The sequence below is a fragment of the Chenopodium album genome, chromosome 26, assembly GCF_948465745.1.
Source record: "Chenopodium album chromosome 26, dcCheAlbu1.1, whole genome shotgun sequence".
Lineage (NCBI taxonomy): Eukaryota > Viridiplantae > Streptophyta > Magnoliopsida > Caryophyllales > Amaranthaceae > Chenopodium > Chenopodium album.
The window spans coordinates 17,727,456-17,737,711 of record NC_137859.1 but is presented as its reverse complement, the minus strand read 5'-3'; the positions used below and the strand labels follow the sequence as shown (position 1 = coordinate 17,737,711).

The window sequence follows — 10,256 nt, the reverse complement described above, 5'->3', positions numbered from 1 at the left end:
ACAAAGCAAAAACAACACAAGAAAAAGTTTGGATTAAAGGGGAATTTGGATTTTTGAAGAGAAAGGGAGCCAAAACGACACAAGGTTTCATTAAAACATCATCATCATCATTTTGTTGAAAAGAGGGGAGGGAATCTTCCAAAAAGACACCTATTGGCCCAAAATCACGCCCCATAAAAACAAAGCCCTTGAATGGAACAATAAACAAGCACCCCCCCACACTAGAACGGAAAACCGTCCTCGGTTTGAACAAAGTGGAAAATGGGGTGGGAGGAAGGGCTAAACTCGGCCCGAGGGCCCTAGTCCTCCATGTGAGAACTAGAGCTCTCTCCATAAGGACGCCACTCGTAGTCGACGTCGATAGGAGGGCCATGGGGGTCCCAACCACCGGTGTAACCCGGTGGAAAACCACGGTTCCGGTATAGCTCTTGCTGGTAATCCGGAAGAGGGTCATAGGGAGGGGGCATCTCAAGGGGCTCGGATGTGTACATGGGGTAGTTGGGGTCCCCACGGTAATCACACCCCCTCGGTGCCTTGTAATCATACTCCTCAGAGGTGGGGTAGTTCACTCGGGGGGTCCCTTGAGATGAAGGCCCGGACCAATAGGGCCAAACCGGTTGACGGGGAGTGCCGTCAGAATGCGGTTCCTCGTAAGAAGGAACCGGCCCCTGTTGGGGCGGAAAATACGGATAGTTCACCGGTGGGGTAAAATGTCCTTGGTTTACATGCCAATCATAAATGTTGGCATTGTAAACCGAGTACCCATCGGCGGCCTCCGTCAACCGGTTTAATTGCATTGACAGGTTTTGGAAAGCTTGCTCAAGGTTAAAAGAAGAAGAGGAAGAGGCCATACCTCCCTCACTAGAGGAGGGGACGCGCAAACCTTGGGATCCCTCCCCATACTGGAAACCTTGAAGTTGAAATCCTTGTTGTTGTTGTTGCTGATGAAACTGCTGTTGCTGAAATTGCTGTTGCTGTTGGAATTGTTGTTGTTGTTCTTCTTGTTGTGTTCTTCTTGTTGTTGATGTTGTTGCTGCTGATGTCGCTCACGGATGATCATATTTCGCTCACCTCCAAGAGCGTTAGGAAGGACACCATTGTCCTTAGGAACCTTCCACACATTCCTTGCGTTCCTCTCCAAGGAAGTGCGGCTCGGAAATGGAAGAATGCAATGGTGCTTCCTCTCAACGCACCAATCATGGAAGTTGTTCACATCGTCGGTTGGTTGGATGAAAACCGACTTCCTCATATAGGAGATATCCACGAATATGTCTCTGTCTCTTCCCACCCTTGTACAAAAAGGGAAGAGAACCTCACCCCCTAGCTTCGAGTCGATCCTTGAAATCATCCCTCTCCTAAGGCAATCTCTCCCGTCTTGTTCCCATTCTTGATTGCCTCGCAACAAAGCACAAACCAATACCCCATGTTGAGCCGCCCACTCAACTCCTCCTTTGTGGCGACCCAAAGAGTGAAAAGCTCCTCGTGAGAGAGTTTACTCAAGTCTTGCTTACTAAACACCGCAAACCCCAAGATGCGGTGAAGGATGCGGAGTACCGGGTGGATGATTTGGCTTGCCACCGAGTACCGAGTACTAAACTCATCCGAATCGGTAATTGTCCGCCACCAACGGAAAGCATCGTACTCAGGGAAGAGCTCGGTGGATGGGGCAAGAAGGTCGGCGTCGGGGTTAAAGTCTAAGAGTTCATTTAGACGCCGAAGAGAGACAACATGGCGGGTATTGAAAAGTTGGAAGGAGATTTGGAATTCGTTGTTTCCAACGGGTTCCTTCTCAAAGGAAGCGAGGAACTCGTAGGTGGGTTCTTTGAAGGTTGGGTATTGGTGATTGATGAACTCACTCATCCCAAGATTGTCAAGAAGGGATCGAAGGTCCTCATCTATCCCCAAATCACGCATTGAGCGTTGATAGTAGTGTCGGGTGGGGTTAAGCTTGCGTTTGAGGAGTGTTTGATGGAAGGGTGCATGGTGTCGGTTTACAAACTTTAGAGTGGGAAGAGAGGATTGTGTTTGGTTTTGATTTTGGGAGGAGGGTTGAGGCTCATCAACTGACATTCTAGGCTCCTTTCTACTCCTTCTCCTACCGCTCATCTTTACCAACTTACTCAACAACCCAAGAAAACCGAGAACACCAGGGAGTGACTCCAACACTCAGAAATACCAAAACCTTCCCACAACAACAACAACAAAAGAAACCTTTGATTCTGGTACCTGAAAAGGGGTTAGGAGCAACAACCTTTCCCAGACACAAATATCACAAGCAAGAAACAACTATGAACAACAAAAATCCAGGCCAAAATTCGCAATACTCAATCGCTAAATGAAGAATCACTAGGCAAGTTTCAAAATCGAGCACCAAAACTTCAATCAACATGCATTTTCAATCCTCATACATTAACAATTTTCAATGCTCAAAATCAAACTAGTGATTATACACACAATTCTCAATATTCAAGCCAAGTAATTGCTAGCCAAGATTCATGAGAACAACAATTGTCATCAACAATACACACAAATCACCAAGAAAATCCCAACAAAAACCACAATTATAAGCAAAACTACCCCAAAATCACACAAAATCCATACAAGCTCAATTTTTGCTTAACAATCCTAAAACATGATCTTATCTAATGAATCAAAACCACAAAGTACTCAAGGATTAGGATTATACCACAATTGAAAAGCTTGAAGACCTTCAAGAGCCCTCACGCACCACCACCTTGACCACCGAAGAGCAACCACGAATATGGTGAAAAAATGGGTGATTTTGAGAGGGAAAAGTGATAAATTTGTGAGGAAATTGAGGGAATGTAAGGGATTTGTTAAGATTTCGAGGAAATAAGTGAGATTAGAGGAGATTTGGGAAGTTAGGGTTTGTGTTCTTGAGGAGAGAGAGTGAGAACCGTGAAGAGTTGTGAGGAAATGAGGGTGAAATCGGGGAAAAATGAGATTTAAGCCCCGATAAACCCAGATCTGCGCGCCCGCGCAGGTATTCTGCGCGCCCGCGCAAGTGAACTGCGCGCCCGCACAGATTTCGCACACACGTCGCGCAAAACTTTCTGCCAGAATCTGAAATTTTGCCTGTCAACCTGCGCGGGTTCTCCCAGGCCTGCGCACCCGCGCAGCCTTTATGTGCGCGCCCGCGCACATGTCGCGCAGATGTCGCGCAAAACTTTCTGGAATTTGAACTTCCCTGTGTGCGGGTTCTCCCAGGCCTGTGCGCCCGCGCACAGGGTCATCATCAAATCCTCTTGTGCATGGCTCCTCGCTCACTTTCAAGTCTCCAAACCTCAACTTAGCTCCAAACATAACACCAAACGGCCTACAAAAATAGTCATGTATCATGCTAGACGCACCGTTTATCAAAGACTCAATTATAATCAAAAACTCATAAATCCCAATAATCCAAAGTTGTAAAATGAAAAACTAACAAGAAAAGAAGAAAGTAGAAGAGGGTTAGAAACTCGGGTTGCCTCCCGGAAGCGCTTTTGGTTAGCGTCGTTAGCTCGACGTTCTTCGAGATGATTAAGGAGGGTGGAATTGACGATGCACATCAATTAGGGTAACTGAAATTGGTTCATCACTTGGGGATCCTTCAAAATAAGGCTTGAGGCGGTGGCCGTTGACTTTGAAGGGGGAGTGCCCATCTTGGAAAATTTCATAAGCACCATATGGAAACACCTCCGTAACAATGTAAGGCCCACTCCATTTTGATCGGAGCTTGCCCGGGAAGAGTTTCAACCTTGAATTGAAGAGGAGCACCTTTTGCCCTTTGACAAAATCTTTCTTGATGATTTGAGCGTCGTGCCACGCTTTTGATCTTGCCTTATACATGCTTGCATTCTCATAAGCACTCAACCTCAATTCCTCTAGCTCATGTAACTCTAAAAGCCTTTGCTCCCCCGCACTATGGAGATCAAGGTTGATTTGCTTGATCGCCCAATGAGCACGATGCTCCATCTCCACGGGCAAATGGCAATTCTTCCCATATACAAGCTTGTAGGGGGTGGTCCCAATTGGCGTCTTGAAAGCGGTCCTATAAGCCCATAGAGAATCAATGAGCTTAGAGGACCAATCCTTCCTCGTTCTGGCAACTGTTTTCTCCAAGATCACTTTGAGCTCTCTATTTGTGACCTCCGCTTGACCACTTGTTTGGGGGTGATAAGCAAGCCCCCGCTTGTGAGATACCCCATATTTCTCAAGTAGTCGCACGAAGGTGTGGTGTTTGAAATGTGAGCCCCCATCACTAATAATTGCCCTCGGAACACCGAATCTTGGGAAAATCACTTTCTTGAAGAGGTTGACCACCACTTTTGAGTCATTTGTTGGAGAAGCTACGGCCTCCGCCCATTTGGACACGTAGTCAACGGCTACCAAAATATATTTGTTCCCATTGGAGGAGATAAAAGGCCCCATGAAATCTATCGCCCACACATCGAAAACTTCAAGCTCAAGGATGGGGTTTTGTGGCATTTCATCCCTTCTCGAAATATTCCCCACCCTTTGACATCTATCGCAGGTCTTGACAAATATCCATGAGTCCTTGAATAAGGAAGGCCAAAAGAGCATTGATTGGAGAACTTTTGAGGCGGTTTTCTGAGCACTCATATGCCCACCACAAGGAGAGGAATGACACATGTGGAGAACACCTTGAAACTCATCATCGGGAACGCATCTCCTCAATAACCCATTAACCCCTCTCTTCAACAAAATCGGTTCATCCCAAATATATCTCTTTGCCTCATGCTTGAGTTTTCGACGTTGTTGTGAAGTGAAATCCGGAGGTATGGCACCACAAGCCAAGTAATTCACAATGTCCGCATACCATGGAGCCGACTTCACCTCAAGAACGTATAGCACATCATCCCTTAAAGCATCCTCAATTGGCAAACCATCATCCTTGAACCTTGCACCGCCCAACCTTGAAAGGTGATCCGCCACCACGTTCTCGGCACCCTTTTTATCTCTCATTTCATAATCAAAGTCTTGGAGAACTAAAACCCATCTCAACAACCTTGGTTTAGCTTCCTTCTTCCCTATCAAATATTTGAGAGCCGAATGGTCGGTGTACACAATTGTCCTAGAACCAATGAGGTAGGTTTTAAACTTCTCAAATGAGTGAATAACTGCTAAGAATTCCTTCTCGGTGGTTGTGTAGTTTCGTTGAGCGTCGTTGAGAGTTTTGGACAAATAATGTATGACATGAAGCTTCCCATCCTCTCGTTGCCCAAGAACCGAACCAATAGCCTCGTCGCTTGCATCGCACATGAGCTCAAATGGAAGAGACCAATCCGGGCCTTGGACAATAGGGGCGGTGCAAAGGGCCTCTTTCAACCTACAAAAAGACTCATGACAAGCATCATCAAATATAAACTCTTTATCTTGTTGCAATAGGGATGTGAGAGGCTTTGCAATCAAAGAAAAGTCTTTTATGAAACGCCGATAGAACCCGGCATGGCCAAGGAAAGACCTCACTTCCCTCACGTTGGTGGGGGGAGGAATTTTCTCAATGACCTCTACCTTGGCTCTATCAACCTCAATGCCGGCATGGGAAATTTTGTGCCCAAGAACAATCCCACTTTCTACCATAAAATGGCACTTTTCCCAATTTAGCACGAGGTTAGCCCTCTCACATCTTTCTAAGCAACGAGATAAATTAGATAGACAATCTTCATAGGTGGCCCCTCCAACGGAGAAGTCATCCATAAAGACCTCTATCTCATCCTCAATCATATCACAAAAAATGGACATCATACAACGTTGGAATGTTGCGGGAGCATTACAAAGCCCAAAAGGCATCCTACGATACGCATAAGTACCGTAGGGACAAGTGAAAGTCGTCTTCTCTTGATCCTTGGGGTCAATCGGGATTTGGAAAAATCCCGAATAGCCATCAAGAAAACAATAGAAGGAATGCTTTGTAAGCCTCTCCAACATTTGATCAATGAACGGTAATGGAAAATGATCTTTGCATGTACTTGTGTTGAGTTGGCGATAGTCAATGCACATGCGCCAACCGGTTACAAGCCTAGTGGGGACTAGTTGATCATGATCATTTTTCACTACCGTCATTCCCCCTTTCTTAGGCACAACTTGCACGGGAGATACCCAATCACTATGAGCAATTGGGTATATAATTCCCGCATCAAGAAGCTTAGCCACTTCCTTCCGCACAACCTCTTGCATGGAAGGGTTAAGCTTCCTTTGCCTTTGCCTAACGGGTTTGGCATCTCCCTCTAGATCAATTTTGTGCATGCATAAAGAAGGACTTATACCTTTGATGTCATCAATGGTATAGCCTAAAGCTTTCTTGTGTGTTTTCAAAACATTGATCAAGAGGGAGGTTTGCTCCTCCGTTAGGTTGGAATTAACAATCACGGGGAAAGACTCATTAGAACCAAGAAATACATACCTCAAGCCCAAAGGTAGAGGTTTCAAGTCTACCTTTGGTGCTCCCTTACCATTGGTGCTCTCTTCTCTTTCCTCAACTTGAAAGAGGTCATGGGTGTGAAAATCCTCCGCCTCCATGCTCTCATCCATACACTTGCTCTTGCTTTCCTCTAGCAAATCCTCATAGAATTGAATGTCGCCCTTGTGAACACCTAGCTTAGGATCATTCAACAATACACTCTCTAGGGGATCGTTAGAAGCATGCAAATGGGAACGAGAGAATTCACTAAGCATGGAATCTAGAACATCTACTCTAAAGCATTCACTAATTGAGGAAGGTTGTTGCATTACACAATTCAAATCAAACTCAATTGAGTCATTGTCAATTTTCAAAGATATTTTGCCTTCCTTCACATCAATAATGGCCCTAGAGGTGGCTAAGAACGGCCTACCCAAGATAATAGGAATCCTTTCATCCTCATCCATTTCTAGTACATAAAAATCCACGGGGAATGTGAACTTCCCTACCCTAAGGGGAATGTCCTCCACCTTCCCCATGGGAAATTTAATGGACCGATCCGCTAGTTGGAGAGTGGTGTTGGTGGGGGAAAGGGTTCCTATACTAAGCTTTTGGTAGACGGAGTAGGGCATGAGTCTCACACTCGCTCCTAAATCACATAAAGCTTTGTCAAACTCAATCCCATTGATAGAACAAGGGATGGAAAAACTACCCGGATCCTTCAACTTAGTGGGAAGTTTGTTGGAAAGGATTGCACTACAATTGGCGGTCAAGCTCACCGTCTCACACTCCCTTCTCCCACTCAAAAGATCTTTCAAAAACTTAGAGTAATGGGGCATTTGTTTCATAGCATCTATAAAAGGGAGGGAAACATGCAAATCCTTGATCACATCCAAAAACTTCCCAAATTGAGCATCAAGCTTAGCTCTCACAAATCTTTGGGGAAAAGGTAGCCTCTCCTCTCTAGGTTGGAGATTTTGGGGCAAGGGGGTGGTCTCTTTTTCCTTTTGCACCTCAACATCCCTCTCCCTCTCAACATTAGAAGGTTCCTTGGTTCTCTCACTCCCCCTCTCCAACTCTACTTCATTTCGAGGTTCTTCCTCAACTAAGGGGTCACTCCCTACAACCTTTCCACTCCTTGTTGTCACGGCATACAAAGGTTTTGGGTTGACTCCTTGACTAGGGATAGAGGAAGAAGAAGAAGAAGAAGAATTGGAAGCAAGTTGGGCAATTTGGGTTTCAAGCATTTTCATATGAGCATTGGTTCGCTTCTTTTCTTCCTCATTCCTCTTCTTTTCCTCCTCATGCATCTTCATGATGGCATCTAGCTTAGCCATCACGGGATCATTAGGAGGGGCCTCAATTTGAAGAGGTTGTTGAGGTGGAGGAAGTTGGGATTGATGGAAACCCGGAGGCCTATTGGTTTGGGCATAGTTAGAAACATTTTGGCCCCTATTGCCTCCGGTTCCTTGGTTGGGAACATTACCTTGTCGATTATTTCCCATGCTACCTTGATCACCAAAATTTTGATTTTGATGGTCTTGGTATCGGGAGTTGGGTTGTTGGTTTTGGTAGCCATACCCTCTTTGGTTAGAGTAGCCTCTTCCATTGAAATTGGAAGGGCCTCCCCCACCATGATATTGGTTACCATAACCACCACCACTTTGATTCCAACCACGGTTTCCACCTTGATTCCAATTCCCCATTTGATTGGGGTTTGGCCTCAAGTTCCCTACATTTTCCATTCTAGGAGCAAAATTCATAGCATTGACATCTTCTACATTATCATCATGTTCATAGGGAGGGGGTTGAACTTCACAAGCATACACACAATGGGAGGTATCATGATCATAGGTTTCACAATTTGAGCAAAACATGCATCCTTGAGGCATTTTATTATAAGAAGAGGGGGAAGAAGTGGCCATACCATTGCCTCCCTTGGTTGAAGGGGAGGTATTACCATGAGGATTGGACCTTTCTTTCATCATTTCATCCATTTGCTTGGCCATCTTGGAGATTTGGGAAGAAAGGTTGTTGATTGCGTTGGCTTGCTCCGATGCATAGACACCTTTGCTAGAAGTGGCCTCCCTTTCTCCTTCGTACCAACCATCATAGTGCTTTGCGGCCTCCTCTATGATGCATTCCACTTCATCCTCTCCCTTGTTCATGATTGGACCGCCGGCGGCGGCATCTAGGCTTGTTCTCCCTTGAGGTGAGAGACCTCCATAGAAAGTGTGGATGAGTTGATACTTGGGTATCCCATGATGTGGGCATTGGCGTTGAAGCTCCTTGTACCGGTCCCATGCCGCACTTAGAGTCTCACCACTCTTTTGGCGGAAGCCTTGGATCAACGATCGAGCCTCGGCGGTCTTCCTATGGTTATAAAATTTCCTCAAGAAAGCCGTAGTCACTTGGTCCCAAGTTGTGAGAGAGTTAGGGGGCACCTCCTTCTCTAGCCATTCTAGACCTCTCCCAATTAAATAAAATGGAAACATCTTGAGACGGATGTACTCTTGAGTCACCCCGTTGGCTTTGATTGTGTCACTATATTTCTCAAATTCTTTTAAATGCTCATGAGGGCTCTCAAATTTTCCACCCGAGAATTGTTTCCTCTCTATCAAAGCAATCAAATTGGGCTTGATTTCGAAGTTGTTGGCTTGAGTGGTAGGAGTTAGGATCCCACTTTGGGCTCTAAAGGCTTCGGGAGCCCCAAGACGACTCAAAGGTGTATTCTCTCCCATTTTAGGACCGTCTTCACCTCCGGACTTAAAGTTTGTAAAGGGGTTGATTTCCGGACTTGATAGCGAATTAGGGCTATCTAAGTCTTCACTTGAGGGTGAAGATGGTGGATTATCTTCCAATTCTCTTACTCCTTCTTTCGTTGGGGTGTGAGAATTTCTACTCCTCGCTCTCGCTTCTCTTCGAAGTAAGGACAAAGATCTTTCTAACTCCGGATCAATGGGAACCAAAGACCTTGAGCAAGTTCGTCCTCTGTTCATACAACAAAGCTAAGGAGAACGTAAGCACTGACAAGTAACAAGAAGTAACAAATATTAACAGACAAGGAATGAGATAGTCTCAAATGAAGTAGTGAAAAATTAATGGAAGCCGTCACCCCGGCAACGGCGCCAAATTTGACAAGGGAATAATCGCGTCGTCAAACGACTACACCTCAATCAAATATAATTTATACACCTTAACAAACCTAATACAAGTATAAGGCAAGTATAGGGGTCGAACCACAAGGAGACATGCATAAACACCACATTCACTACTCAATACTTAAGCTACCTCGGAACAAGAAGTGTGAAAAGCTAAGAAATTAAACTAGAGATTAAGAATGATTAAAACCAATATAACTAAGCACCAAGGGAAGTAGGTAGATGTAGTTGCCAATTGATCATGCAATAACACGAAGGCAAAGCAATGGTAAACTAAGCATGTAAGAATATCGAATTAAAGCTCAATCTAACCGCCTTCCGGGGTCAATCAAATTCTCCTAACATAGCCTCTATGTTTCCACACTAGAACCATATATTAGAAGGTGCAATCAAAGAACTATCGATAGTAATGGATCTTAACTAAGTCAACTTCCGTTTCTTGTTAGCAAAGATTCACCTTTAATCAACTAACAATGTGCACTTGCAAGAAGATTAAAGAACATCAAACACACAAAGACTTTAATCACCATTAACAAAACCCCAACATCATAAGCATGAATCAATCAACAACTACACCATCCCCACACCCTTGGCTAGGGGACTACTCACAAATCATATTGAAGGCAATATCAATCATCAAATCAATAAGCATCAACATGATCAATAAGCAA

General features: G+C 44.8%; 1 non-coding gene across 1 annotated transcript; it reads left to right on the top strand.

Annotated features, from left to right (window-relative positions):
• The first annotated feature begins 8,680 nt into the window (after positions 1–8,680).
• Positions 8,681–8,786, top strand: LOC145618736 (small nucleolar RNA R71). Its single transcript, XR_014107996.1, has one exon. It is a non-coding gene; the product is annotated as a small nucleolar RNA R71 (small nucleolar RNA).
• Positions 8,787–10,256: the final 1,470 nt, after the last annotated feature.